The sequence below is a fragment of the Patagioenas fasciata genome, chromosome 2 (assembly GCF_037038585.1).
Source record: "Patagioenas fasciata isolate bPatFas1 chromosome 2, bPatFas1.hap1, whole genome shotgun sequence".
Taxonomy (NCBI): Eukaryota; Metazoa; Chordata; class Aves; order Columbiformes; family Columbidae; genus Patagioenas; species Patagioenas fasciata.
Window position 1 is genome coordinate 78,701,737 of NC_092521.1, and position 14,353 is coordinate 78,716,089.

A 14,353-nucleotide genomic window follows, 5' to 3' on the forward strand; every position below is an offset into this window, starting at 1 on the left:
CTTAATGTTTTTCTATAATGTGAAACTACTGTTATCTTGATCAATATGAGAATTGTTCAAGTCATTTCAAATGAACAGAAGATTTAGCTGGCTGTAACAGTATTCAGTTATAGCAGTAGTAAATATCTTTCAAATGCAGACACATACACTAGATTCAAATTAATTCCTGCAATATATAAATATACGAAATATTTAATAGAAAAATCAAGAAAAATATACCTGTCAGAAATTGAAATACTGTAAAAGAATAAATATGCAAATGGTTTGCTATGGGAGATCTTGAGGCAGTGGAGAGTAGTACGGTAGAGTGAGAAACTAGAAGGACATTGAAATACCTAGATATAACTGAAGTTAAGCATATGAGCACACTTCTAAAATGATGTTATCATCCTTCAGATTAAGAAAACAAAACATTCTTCTATGTTTGGAGACATAAAATTAAAGTTTAACAAAAGTGAATTCCATACCAAAGGAGACAGTCATGGATCATGAAAATGCAGAGTCCTTCCTTCTAAAATATGTGAAGCAACTGTCTGAGAAAGAAGAACCTTGTTTTTCTTCAGCTTTCTCCTGACTATACTGACTGGGGTTTTTGCAAGTATGGACAGATACTTTCTGCATGGTTGTGTCTCTTGAGATTTCCTTAAGAATCCTTTGGTTTTATATGTCCCTAAAACAGTAGGGTACTATTTTATTCAGGCCTTCATGCTGTCTTTTCTGAAATTTCCCTGAATTTCTGTTTATAACTCAGATTGTTCAACAACTTCCTACTCAAAGTAATAAATCCAGTTAGAAACAAGCTAGTCTTTTACTAAACAAAATGAAAAGAAGAAACAAAATCTCATCTTGTGTAAATATGCTCTGAGAAAACAGGAAGAACATAGTAAGCCTATGAAATGTGCCTAATTATGCAATCAAAGTGCTTCTAGAATAAGAATATGAGGGTGTATTTAATATCAACAGAATGCTTATAACTACTTACTGTTGGAAGATCTTGTGATATTAAGTGATGTATTTTGTGAGGAGATGAGTCAGAATGATGGGACCTAAACATGAATTGTTTTCATTATTAACTATGGGGGGAAAAAACTATGGTACGAAATTTGCCTCTTAAAACCTGATGTGTTACTTTAGCTGGTGTTTTGATTTTTTTTTCCTAATTTAAATTCACGTTTATGCGGGGTTACAGTTGTTCATATTAAAATACCCCTCTCTTTCAAAAGACGAGAGGACTTCTTAAAATATTATCTTTCCATGTGTTTCCATGTAAATTGAAGCAGCATCTGCAGTAGTACTAAAACTGACGCTTGTAGCTTAAAAAATGCCATCAGCAGCAAGAGACTGAGGCTACAAGAATAGCAAAACATAACCTAGACAGCAATTCTGTCTTCATTTAAGATCCTAAAATATCTTCCTCCTTTTGAGAAGTATCTTATAAGCAAAATTAATTTGTGAACATCTGTTCACTGCAGGGCAGAAGATGAATTTTGGTCAGAATATATTTCATTGTGATGTTTATTGTGTGTTATTTAGTACAAGCTGAATCTTTAGGAAAGGAATTGTGCTATAGCACTAGTTTAAAGGTAAGATGTTTTATTTCTTTATACCATGTTACATGAATAGATGAAAACTGATCTTTCTCAAAATTAGTAAAATTTAAGATATTGTGGTATGCTTTTTAAAGACATCTAGCACTTAACATAATGAGACCTGCTTTAAATTCAATTCTCCATCAAAGTACTCAAGGCACACAAGAATCGTGTCAGTCAGAAAAACACTAGATATATCCCTAGCCTTGGCCTGATATTCTGCAGGATCTAGTTCTTGTGAAGAGAAATGTAATTTGTCTGATTTTCATAGATGAATAAAGACTTAAACATTAGAGAACTTCGTTATAATACTACTAAATATCAATTACCTTTGTAAAATGACACTGAAACTAAGGAAAATAAATTAGGATATATTTTCTTAGTCCTGTCAGTGTGAACTAATGAGTTTCTACTGTGGCTTCAATTACTCCATCAGAAAAAGCCAACTAACTTAATAGACCATGGAAACAAATGGATTGAACCAAAGTTTCCACAGAAATATAGATGAATTCCCTTGTCACTTATCTGTGTCAACAGATTCTTTTGAACAGGAATCAGTATTCATATAAATGAAATCTAATTCACCCACGTAAACGAATTTTGTCACCTTCTGAACATAGAGTGCCTGCATGAAATTAACTACACAATTAACAAATTTAGCACTTTAGAGAATCATACAGCTTTCTAAGAGGATCTATTATTGCATTTGTCCAATTATTAGTACCTTTTTTACACAGGAAACTAACATGATTATAACAAAAGCACAGCCTCATTAGTCCCCTCAGGGAATTAGTTAACCCGTTTTCTGTAGGAAATGGTAATAATGTTCTTAAGTTATGAGTTACTGTGTTTAATATTACCGTGTATGTCCAACAAATGTGATGAATGAACAAGTTTTGGAAAACCCAGTAACACATTTATGTTTGTCTGAACGAGAGACCTCAAAAAGTAGAGGAAAAAAAGAAGAGTTTATTTTCAAAGGTGAGACATGTGAAGGTGTATGTTTTCATTCTCATGCAGTAAGATTTTTACAGATTTTACTACTTAACGTCAGTGTTTGTCACCTTCACAAATCAGTGATCCAAATTCATGAAAAGGTAACTTATTTAACCATTACTTAGAAGCCTTGGAGTGCAGTTGAAAAGCTAATAATTTCAAAACATCAATTTTGTATTCTTCTTAGAATGTTTGACCTCACTGGGGGCAGAGCTTAGGTAGGAAGGAAAATGTGAACAAACAGTCCCTGCAAAACTGTAGTTTGGATAGTGTAGCAAACTGTAATATCCCTCTTTTGTTCTGGGCAAAATAAACTATGACAGGGCAGTCCACTATTCAAAAAAAGTCAGGGTGAACTCATCAGAGGATAAGATGAAGAGTACATCTTTAGTTGAGCGCAGCGTGGAAAAGTCCGAACTGTGAAACATCAAACCAGAAACAATATAGTCACCTCAGCATCAAGATGCACTTTCTGGTGTTTAGTACTGGTAGCCTCCTGCCAGAGCTGTACTGTGTCACAGTCCCTTGCTTTTACCAGCTCAGATGTCACCATGTGGTTGATGTATGCCCAAAAGCAACACAACTCACTCTGACTGGCAGCACAAACACTGAAAGAGATGTGGGTTAAATAAATAAAACAGGGAAAGGAAGAACTGAGCCAGGATACTTTACTGGATTGCAAACAAATGACTGTGGAGGGCAAAATGCATTTAGAGAAGAAATTAAAAGATTTCTAGGTATGGGAGTAGCATGCTTCAGAGATATACTCCCAATTCAGAAAATCAAACTTTAGCCAAGAGTTCATTACGGCCAAGAGATCTATTGGGAGCTGTCAGCTCTTCAACAGCTGCTGATGAAGGTAACATTATCAAGTCAATTGGCATCCATAAGACTCCAGAACCCTTTGCTGTATTTATCTGCATCAGGTCCATGTTATGGGGATGTCTTACTCCTTTACAACAGTTTTATGAAATAAGGCAGTCAATTTTGTTCTGACGTTTTCCCAGCAATTTTTGGTGATTCATTTCTAAAGGCAAATGAAGATGTAATGTGGCATAAATCTTTGATGAATTAATTCAAAGAGAAGAAATCTGACTCTTGGTTGAGACTAACACATTTGTTGTGTTAGTGACACAATGATGATAAATGACAATATTTACAGGCAATTCATGTTCACCCATCAAAAAGCTCAACATTTTTTCTTCAGGATATACTTGTATGGCATAATACAGACACAACCGTGAAACTTGATACTCTACCTGACAGTGTATAAATGCACATAGTATGGGCAAAGTGTGATGCAAAATGCTGCCATTCTGAGGCTTTATTTTTTTTTTTAATTTTTTTTTTTCTAGCTGTAATAACACAGCCCTGGTGAATTTTTAACCAAATGCAGGAAAACAAACACTGAAACTACTATTTGCTGCTACATGGAAGAATAATATCACTTAATCTTCAAACTGCATTTCAATCTTGTTTGAAGTTACACGAAGAATTAAAATGTCCTCTAGCTTTATTTACATCTGAAGTCATTTAGTATGGACAAAATCCAGACCTCTTTAATTCTTCTGAAGAGCTCCCATTCAGGAATGAATTGTTTAGCTAATCTACTTTAAATTCATATACCAACAACTTGAATTAAAGATCTTTATGCCCTTTATTTTCATATGCAAATATACCTTTTTCATTCATAAATTTAAAACAAGCTCAAGAACCACCACGGAGTAACAGCATTTCATCAGCACAAGTCTTTCATAATAGGGTAGTTGCCTCCATGACACTCAAAAATTAATTCAAATTAACTGAAAGTAGAACATTAGTCAATCTGCACTAGATTTTCTTCTGTAGACACCTTTTCTCATAATTAAAATAGCCTCATTTTAGGTTAACGCAAATCACAGATTTTAAGTATACTGAAGACATTTTAATTCTACTTTTAAAAATTATTATTCATGCATTAAATGTGGTTTAACAATCTACTTTAAAAGGGTTTTTTTGCATTTATTCACCTGAGTTTGTCTGTATCTATCCTTAAGTTATAGGATAAAAATTGAAAAATCTAACAACTTTTGAATAAAGTCACTATATAAATCAAATATTCAGATCCTAACCTAACAATATATAAGGCTTTTCAAAATTTTTGAGATATGTTATCAGTTTATTAACATGGGCATCTTGAAATAGAAGTTTTAACTTGAGTTAAACATATGCACATTAATATCAAATTCCCACCAAACTTTATTTTTTATCTAGTAAGAGAAATATCTTCTTATAACCTTAAAAACTTTAAGAAAATGCACTTCTTCAATACAAATGCATGGTAATTTCTACAATAACTTTATATATGTGTATATCTCAGGGACTTATGGGACTGAGCAAAATATTACTTTCACTGGGCTGAGTTCATCCTTAGCTGTATTTCCAGGACTTCAGATATCTGAAAGAAATTAAGTATTCAGTTTCATTTCTAGAGCTAATATCTTTTAATGCTGCATCACTGAAGCTGAATTCTGAACCACAGAATTCAGCTTTGTGGATTTCTGGAGGTGATTTTTTAGAAAGAGCAGAAACCAGTATTGAGTGAGGCAGAGCTAGCAACATACAAAGGGAGAAACAAGTCCTAATAGTGCTAACAATAAAAACCCTGTTAGCTGAAAACTTGTGCCATCTCATTTACAGAAAGAGTGAAGAAAATTCTGTGACGCAGAGCTCCATTGTTTTTGGCTGTACATAGTAGCCTGAGGCAGTATTTGCTCAGTCACAATACTTTTCTGTAAAGAAAAGTAAGTGCAATAACTATCCTCCCAAAAAGAAGAATGATGACCTCTTTCAGGGTAGACTCATTTGTTCATTACAAATATGGCAAAAGTATCACCAACTACCTTGTCCTGTTGCAAAAAGTAGAATCGTCATTTTAGTCGTGACCAAGGAGACAGAAACTGCAGCACCAATCATAATCTCATCTAAATAGCATTTTACCTGAGCTATCTACTTAATGAACTATCTAGATTATCTAGATAATGAGTTATCTACTTAAACAAGCAAATCCAAAAGTATAGTAACACATACAAAAATAAAATATCAAACATTAAAGAAATTACATTCTTAACAATAACTACAATTGAATTCAGCATCTATCACTTCCAAGAGAAACTCAAGGACAAAATTGTCAGAATTTGGCTTTGAGTAGCAGGTTTGCAGATAATACAGAAAGTGAAGACACACTTATACTTTCCCTAGCAAGGTCTCTGCCTCGGTAACTCATTCACATTGCTCTACATTGATGTTTTCACCTTTCACAACTCTGTTGGGAGACTGTTTAGCATGAGAGTGGTTGGTGGTATGCAGCACTTTTCCCTTTTAGATTCCCCTAAGACTAAGAAAAATTTACTGTCTCTTTGATCAATCTTGATTCATGTCCAAATGTCAGCCCTCTATCATTCAGAAGTAAGTCATTCATATCACATCTTCATCTGCCCACTGACATTAATATCTATACATTAATATTCAAGAAAACTAATCCAATAACAGTACAGGCTTTGTGTGTGCCACATCACAAATTTGCTAACTTCACTTACCTAAAAATGTGTCTTCTGCTGAAGTTTCATTCTTGTTTGCAGAGCAGAATGAGCACTATCAGAGTCTCGGCAGATGTTTTATTGTCAGTAACACACACAAAAACAGAAACAGAAAGACATCACCTCCTTTCTCATTCTGGCTGATGCCCAATGAGAAGAATGAAATGGACATGATCCAAGCTCATTCTTCAGGAACAAGGAAAAACATCCAATTCATGAAACTCAGCATCTCCAAAAAAAAAGAGTCAAACCACTTAAAGCTGTGTGTCCTTAATACTTACAGGACAAATTTGAGTTGCAGCAGCAGATGAAGAGCAGAAAGTGTCGCAGGTGTTTTTTATGGTAGGACTAAAATAACTTCATGCATTTTTGAGTATATGTCTATCAAAGTGAGAAAGACCTTTTGAAAGAAAAACCCAATTAAAATAATACAAATTCCAGTTACTGCCCTTGGCAAACCCTTGGAACTTTCAGTAATTCAATCTTCACTTAGGCAAGTGATACATTCACTCAGAAGACTTTCTCTACATCTCTACTGATTCCCAGGCATCACCATAATTTCTTTGAAAGACTTCAACATGAGAAGTTCCTGGATGTGCAGAAGACAATGTTGATAATGTGATTCACTAACTTCCACTGTGAATAGCAAATAAATGTTACAAAAAATAAAACACAGATATTCCAATAAAACATAATTCTTCACAGTGATGTAGGTTAAGCACAGGAAGGGGTTGCCAAGAGAGACTCTGAAACCTCTACCCAGGAGGATGTTCAAAATTCAACTGGATGACACCTTGCACAATTGATCAAACTTTGAGCCTAGCCCTGATTTGAGCTGGAGGCTGATAAAGAGGACCTGCTGAGATTCCATTCAACCTGTTTTTTTCTATGACTCCTATGATCTTCTTTTCTACTGAAAAATACTGAACAGATTTTAAAATAAAAGGTGAATGGGAGAATTTGCACGTTATGAACTACTTGATAGAACTGCACTTGTGACTGAAGATATGGAAATTGAGTGAACATATATGATAAAAATATGACTCAACAGAATAAAGGTCAAAGGTAACACTTTGCTAAAAAAGATTAAATTTCACTGAAGTGGGTAAATAATGGAAGAATACCATAAACTATGTCAAACTGGGAGAATTCTGAAGTTTAAATAAATAAGCAAGGCAGATAAAGAATTATGTAAGGAAAAATTGGTTCAGAGTTGTTTCTGTTTTCTTTGTTTATCGAAGGTGTCTTTTTCAGAAATGTTTTGAAAACCACACATACATAAATAATATTTAAATGTAGAGAGTAAGTAACAATATGATCAAGAACAAATTCTAGTCTGTAGGTAAAAAAAATTCTGTTTGTACTGATGACAACCAGTCCTTCTCTATATTTCACCTCCCAGAATTTCCAGTAAAAATGCAAAAACAAAAGAAAAGAACAGGACTTATGAATATCAGAAGAAACAGAAATGGGTTTTGTAATCCATTCACTTACCAAGATTTTTGTAATTTCTTTCTTTCCTGTACTGTATTTGATAATCTGTCATTATCCAAACTTACCAGAGTATGCTGAAAGAACAGTACTGGAATCTTCTTTATCAGTGCACCAGGATCTTGAGCATCAGCTGACAAAAGTGTCAGAGTTTGGGATCTTGGTATTGCATAATAGAACCTGTAGTTGAACATCATCTCATTAGTTTCCACTGTAATGGTGCTAGTATTTTCCAGCTAAAAGCTTGTTTAAATAAATGTTCCTTGAAAGATGAAGCTGGGAAATATGCAAACTTGACCAGAGGAGGACCACACAACCCTACAAATTGTTTAGAAAATAAACAGAATGAAAGAAGAGAGGGATATCATCATCAGATTACACCAGTGTGGATGAATACCTGTCCATGAAGCACAGGAAGTGAGTTAGCACTAATTCTAACTGCAGATTAAAACATTTTTTTGTCTCTCACTAGATGTAGCATTCAACTTTGTTTTTGAAGTATTTATGTAATCAGTCCTGGCCCCCCTCAGTATGTGTCAGTACTTTCCCTTCTACACTCTGCTTCCCCAGGCTATGCAGAATTAGTTGAAGAGAGAGGCTGAAAAGATATTTAGGCAAACTTGCTTTATGTGGCACGTGTTATTTAATTCATCTGATGTGTGCTTAGGGCAATGGCTGTGTTTCAGGTATTTTCATCTGTTCATGAACTAATAAATTTTTATGTATACTTAGCCTTGGTTTACTGTGACAGCAAAAATTTATACTGTATGTGAAAAGAATTCTTATCAAGCACATCTACTTCTTAAATGTACATGTCCTTATTAAGGCTTTATTACCAGCTGTAAGGTATTGGCGATAATCTTGAACATTCATTAGGCATTCATGAGTAAATAGTTTTAAGACATCAGTTGATTGCTACTAATTAGCAAGTTTGCAAGGGTTATGATTACAAGATTTTGAATAGGGATATTAAACTAATTAATATGATTTGTAATTACAGAGGTAAAGTAAACATCCTACCTAAATGGTTTGGTATCAGAATTTAAAAAAAAAAAAAAAACTTGCACCCCAGTAGTAAGATCATTAAATATTGTTTTTACTCAGAATGACCACCACATTGAGAAAATAATTAGGTGGTGTTCTGCTGCTTTGCAGTACTGTTCTCATTCATAATATGTACTAAACATTGCAATGAATGGAAGGAGTGTGTTTTTATTTTGGGTTTTCATTTTGGGTTTTTGGGGGTTGGGTGTTTGTTTGTTTGTTTGTTCGTTTGTGTTCCTCTGGAAATGCACACGTATTATATTTGTTATTCACCTTCAGTGTACAGACAAACAAAGTTGATAAAAAATTTACACCCAGAGAACAAAGCGCAGATGTTCAAGGCTAGTGTTTGCAGAACAGGTATCTCCCATAACTGTTGCCGGGATGAAGAGCTAGGCCTTGATATTTTTGTTCTTTATTTTTTGTATGTCTTATGATCACCTGCTGCATGTTCAATTACAATTTTAGGCATTCAGCTTAAGCCGTTACAACTGCATCTTGCTCATATCAGAAATCTGACACAAACAGGACCATTAGATACAGAAAAATTAGGAATAAATCCTCTTCTTCTGGACAGTATATGGCCCCTTGAATAACATGAGGACCCTTTCTTTCTCTAAAACCCCATGCTTCACATGATATGTACAATTTAATTCCAGCAAAGAAACAAAGCTGGAGTCTTGCACATTATACAGGCTTCTATTATGCTCAGAGCCGATCTAATGTATCCGTTATAAATGAAGCAGAAGCCTGACAGAAAAACATGACATCTGACGGTCTAATTAATATAATCACTCCCTAATAATATGGTTTTGCATCTTCAGAGTTTGCTTTCATCATCCTTTGTGCAAACAAATTGGATAGATCAAAGGTTGACATGAATCCACAGAAATGGTGACCTAACTAAAGCCTTTTTAGCAAGTCATGAATTTCCTGCTTTAAATCTAATCTTGGAGAAAAAAATCTGCAATTTTTTCTCTCAGGATGTGAGCTGAAAGTAAAATGAGGCAAACATCTATAGAACTGTAGTTACCACTTTCCACTGTCATTTTTCTCTGCTCGGTGCTCTGTATTAGGTGAAAAACTATGGAATACCCTCTGACAAAATACAGGAACTCCATTATTATTAATTTTAAATAGTCTTGCATTGGAAGAGTTGTACTAGAATTGCAGTAGGATAATGTTGCAGACAGTTTTTCAAACTGAACTGGAGACCAACTACACGTATTAGATGCATCTTAGATACCTACTCACCTTCCAAAACCTAGCTACACTACATTTCTAACTCTACCCAGGTTTGACCAATAAAGTGTTACACAAAATAAATACATTTGAGTAACTGAGGCAGTTCTGAGGAGAACATTTACTTTGTTATCCATGCATCCCTTTGGCTGTCCAAGCTCATAATCTTTACTCAAAAAGATCTACTACAGTAACTCAAGCAGTAACCCTCATGAAATTACACTATAATCAAATCATTATTAAAATTCTTATTCCAAGCAAGGCAACATGTTTATTCTAGCTAGCCCTTCTACTTATTATGTACTTATAAGAGTCTGTCCATGTGCCTTATAAAATTAAAATACTTACATAACAAGATTAGCATTTAGTGAACACTGCCTGTCTTTGAGCTGTTATTGTGGTAAGGCTCAAATTACTGTGCAATACACAGTACCAAAGAGAGAAGAGTCTGGTCAGACCATGTTTTGTGAATTATGCCTCCTATTCTGAAAATCACTGCCTTCGTTTTTCACTATTTTCCTTCTTCCAGGACTACAAAGGAGTATAACAAGACATTTGTTTGCAAACATTTACTTAAAATAGTTGTTATTAAGACCAGATTAGCAGTGAGAGAAGGCATAATAAGACGACTTTCTTCACTACATTCCTTTCTATGAAACATATCCTGGAGCTAACTCTCAGTCACAGCTCTGCCTGCACTCTTGAGACACATCCATTTGGAGTGTCCGTACTTTCCTGACCTCTGTGATAGACCACTGGTCTTCATCATCTTGATAATCAGATACACAGAGCTGTAGTTCAAAAATCTGTGAAGACAGTTCTTCACCTACAATAATGCATTTCTCAAATGTCGATGCTTCATTTTCATCCTTGTTTCTCAATTTAAGTTTTCCATCCACTTCCTTGCCACAAGCAGTTAAATACAGATTCTCTGACTTGTTTCAAGCTGGAAATTTTGTGTATTTTCAGTCTTTCTCAAGACTTAGGTTTGTATGTTTCATACAATTTTTTTGTGAAATTTTAAATTATACATACATTCTCCTAGTCCTTGGTCTCCACGGTAATGTCAGCTTCTGCTAGAAGCTACACACCGCACTTTTGACTCCACATGTAATGCATATCATACACAATGAATAAGTCACTTTGTGGAGACCAAATTCAGATGAGTCTTGGGCATTGCTCCTCTTTTTAAATATTGTCATATGAAAATGCAATACTAATTCTTGACTGTCTTTACAGTGTGTGTGTCCATTCGCAAGAGCAGACATTTTCAAAGGATACATTAATACTTGGATGAAGAAACTAGTACTGCACTGTACACTGCTAATATCTAGTTTTTCCTTAACTCTGGACAGCAATATATGTACCTGTCTCTTGAGTACGGAACTATGGTACTTTATACTAAGAACCTGGATAGCAATAAAAAAGTATTCCCACTAGATGTTTTTTTCTTGTGCATCTATGAGGGTGATTGCCTTAAAGGCAGACTACAGAAAAACCTTAACAGCCTCATTTATTCAAACAAAGAGCAATTTCCAACACAGATTTCTAATATCATGTTGATAGTAACTTTAAAAAAAAAAATCTGGTTTCTCTTTATTTTTCTTTCTCAAATGGCTCTTTTTCTAACCTCAGCCATGTAAACTGGATTTCCTGTTGCCCTGCAGGAATCTATGCAACTTACTTTTCTGCAATTACAACATGAAACTCTTCCTTTCATTTTGCTGGGCTTCACAAGTTTGATTTGGACGTTTTGTTGTTTAAAAAACACCTATCTCTCCACTTCACTTATTTTTCTCTCAAGAGAAGAGCAAGGAAAAGAGAATAAGAATCTTATTCTTTCAAGGAATAACTTGGGATTCTGACTGAGACTTTGCTATGCTCTACATAATTTTTAAAGTAAAAAACTAGAAGAAAATATTTTTACAGAAATCACTGATGAAATGATCACTGAAGACAATAGTATTTTATCTAAATCTCTGCACTTTGGACTAATAAGAACAATATACACTAAGCAGAATTTCTGCTTGCTTCAAAACTGTACCAAGTGCCACAACATTCACATGTTACGTTTGCTGTGATCTGTAACCTGTGATCTGGATATATTTGAAGCCATTGAGTCAGGGTACCCTATAGTTCTACTTTTCAGTTGCAAAAAACAATTTCTCAAAGGGGGAAAGAAATTCTCACAACAATATAATTTGCAGTTGTTCATGGTTTTCTAGTCATTTGTCTGGGTTACAGAGAAGGGTTGCTACACTGTACATACTAGGCATTAGTCAATAGTTACATTGTAGAGGTGGCAAAGTCCTGTAGCACAGAAACTGAGACCATAAAGCTTTTAGATTATTCAAATGGTCAATAGCACAAATAAAGCTTGTTCTCAAACCATCTGCACAAAAATAAGGTGGCCATACTGTCACTCAAGTCTGCATATATAAGACAATTTTAAAAAATTTACTTTAAGTCTTCTTCATTTAACGGAAGTTTTATCCCAGTAGAATAGTTAATGAAAGGGAAATAATGGAGAAAAATCTGTCAAATAAAGCAAGTTAGACAGTTACTTACAATGACAATATTGACTGCAAGTCAGACTTGTTTGCTCATTCAAAAGCTAGATTTTAAACCATAAAAGCTACAGTATCCTGCAACTGAATTAAGAGAAATTATGTACTCAAGCAACATGTAATTGACATGGATCACTTAGCAACAGAAAGTTACAGTGCTTCAATTTGCAGAGAAGAAAGGGACCTTGACTCTCGACACAGGAAGGTTACTAAGGAGCTTTACTTACTTAGGGGTCAGGACTCATGGGGATGCTTGATAATTCAAGTGTTTTATTCTTTTTCCCAGGTGTGCTAGTCAATTCATCTAGAAGATGCTTTCTTCCCCCACATGCAACAGTGGGAAGAAGGCACACCACTCTGAGAACAAAATCTACAGCTTGAATACATAAGAGTGTCCAAGACAAAAGGCTTAGTATTTAACATGGGAATGGTCTTTTTTCAGGATATGAGAAACTACTAGCAAACACAGAATTTACAAATGTCGCAGCTCTGAATATATTTTGGCAGTATAAATGAGTGTTTTGGTTTAACTGAAAATGCATTAATTTTCTTCATGCAGTTAGAAACCTTTTTTTTTTCATAGCTACCACAGTCATTACTTGGGCTTAATTTGAGAACAAGAAGATAACACCCCAGTACAGAGTTAATGTTTTTCATTGTTCTGGTTTGAGAGCCAAGGATGTTTTGAGTGCTCTTCCCACAGGTGTGAGGCATTGAGGAAGAGGCGCATGGATGGAGCAAAGCTTGATTGACATCCAGACTGATCAATAAGAGTATTCCATCCCATCAGCATCATGCTTCATATTTAAGAAGAGTTGGGGTCTTCTGGTCTCTCTCTCTCGTGTTCTTCTTCACTTCTTTACTCTCTTTGTAGGAGCCAGGGAACTTTAATTAGTTTGGCCTGTTGCCATTCTGCTGTTTTGCAGAAGCCTCTGGGCCTTTCTGCCTTTTTTCCTCTTTTCTCTCTCTGGGATCAGCTTTGGGACCAGGTGGTGTTTCCTGGGACTGGCTGCTCAGTGCAGACAGAGTTCATGGGAAATTACCTTGAGTATCCTTTATTTTATATTCTAATTCTATTTTATATAGATATTTACTAGTAGTGTATTAGTATTTTGTTATTTTATTAAATGGTGTTCTTCTCAATCCAAGTTTCTCCCTTCCCTTTCAGTTCTCTCTGCTATTTGGGGGGTGGGGAGGGAGCTGAGCAAGTGGATATTGTGGTTATTCTGCTAGCTCTTGTTAAACCATGAGAATGACAAACTTGGACTCTCCACTGCCTCATGTCACTAAAAGCAAAAGAAATTGTACTCATTACCTGTTCCTTAAAAGGAAAAGAATGACACAAAAGTTTCTGAGGTTTATGTAATGCCAGCTGATCACCAGGAAGCCTTTACTGATTAACAGCACAACTTCGAATTCCTTGAATGTGCCTACACTAAGCAAGAGAATGCAAGCACAGATGGGACAGATAAATTACATATTCAAGTCTATTTTTTTCCTCTCTTGTTGATTATTACTGGGGGAGAGGGGGGCAGGGCAGTAGTTTGTTTTATTTTAATGCGTGCAGTTGTGAGAGTAGCAAATTTTTAAGTCCAGTGCTAGTGACCAGAAATACCTGTTGATTATTCTGTAACAGCCTTTTGCAACTGCAGTATTAGTGAGTTTGCTTTATTTATGAGGGCATTTAATACCTCCCTGATGGGTTACCAATGATAATCCATCAACACTAAATCTTAGAGCCATTTGTAATTCAGCCAATATGTCTAGGTTTTTAAAAGTTGTTTCTGGACCTACAAAGAGTTCTTCTCTCCTTTGAAGTTGCAGATATGCTAAAGACAAATGAAAG